Raw genomic sequence first — 1,644 nt, 5'->3', positions numbered from 1 at the left:
AAAAACGTTGATGTCAATGACTTTAAACCAACAGATATACCAAGCTAATGAAACTAACGTTAACGCTAAATTGTATCCCATATTGAAAATCTTAGTTAGTTAATCTTTGCTTGCCTAGCTAAGATTGTAGACAATGACTGACACCGTCGATAATTTAGCGTCGCCGTCTTTGGCGCCCTTTCTATTTATTTTCTATTGTCAATAGAAAGGGCGCCAAAGACGGCGAAGCTAAATAATCGACAGTGTCAGTCATTAGGGCACATTTACACCTCATTAACACTATTTCTGGAAATAAAGCACTCTCAATCTAACGAAAGTTCAATTTTTTTCAACGAATGGCCGTTCGTGCAGTTATTAACTGCTAACAGTCAACGTTACCTAGTTTAAAATTAGCATGCTAACTTGGTTTGCCAACTTTCCAATTCAGATGAACGTTAGCTTACTAAGGAGAAAGGTAGACTGGTATAAATAAACAAATTAACAAGAACATCCATTCCGTCTACATTCATGTAGTAAGTTGGATGACTCAAAGATTTGGACCGTCTTTGACTTTTTATTTGTAGGCCTCCCTTATTTAGCTAGATAATGTGATGAACGTACTTCAGATCACATGAGAGGGAGTGCTGAATATCAGCACGGCTGTGATTCGGTCGTAGGTACGAGGCCGCAGGCAATAATATTCAGTATAACAGCACGACCTCGAGTGTGATATCGCTTTTATACAACAGTTCTACAAGCGCCATTTATTAGTTAACAATAATACACGACAACAGATTATGATTTGTTTATTTATTTAATCATTTATTTGGCTCCGCCAACACACATAGTTCTACAACTGGACTGGGACACATAGTTCCACAACTGGACTGGGACTGGACTGTTGCCAAGCACCACATAAACATTTTCCTACACACCAGCTTGCTACTTTGTGTAGTCTACACGTTACCGTCCTCTCCTGGCGGCCATTCATAATTTAACTCAAATGTTATTTGTGGAAATATGTTCATCTTTGCGGTGCGAAGTTTTTTACAATTTAAGATAGATAACGATCGTTGATGTAATTAACGGTTATTAGAACACCTGTAAAGCGGAGTGATACATGTATAGTTAAAAGTCCCAGTGCTGTTATACTCTACTCCAATCAAATTACTTGGTCGTATTATAAATACTTGTGAACATGATTTTTGTTTTTTTCCGACCTTTTCATCGAAGGGGAATGTTTTACTTGCGTTTGCTTAAAGTAACGTTCAAGACGCTTTGGCGGTGCGTTATCTGCTGCGTTTGTATTACTTTTTCATTGATAGATTTCACAGTCGCAGCCCTGATTTCTGGTTGCTCTGTGGTATTGACGGATGCACTGAGGAATATATAGAGTGTACAATTCCTTCTATCATCATGTAAAGAGAAACCACCTTCAACACCTACTTGAAGTCACCCGACCAGATGAACAGCCATCGGAGGAAAGCCAAATACCACCGGACTAAGTAAGTAGCTAGCTAGCATTGTTTTTGTTTTCTGGCTTTAAAAACATAATTTAATGGACGATACACGGACCAAAGTCATACTGTCCATAGGCTATTCGATCATTTTAGCTATAATGACTCTTCTGGCTGAAGCTGGGTTAATGTGAAAATAATCAATGAT

This window comes from Salmo salar, chromosome ssa12, assembly GCF_905237065.1.
Source record: "Salmo salar chromosome ssa12, Ssal_v3.1, whole genome shotgun sequence".
In the NCBI taxonomy this organism is placed as follows: domain Eukaryota; kingdom Metazoa; phylum Chordata; class Actinopteri; order Salmoniformes; family Salmonidae; genus Salmo; species Salmo salar.
The sequence above is the reverse complement of the archived record's forward strand: the minus strand, read 5'-3'. Positions refer to the sequence as shown.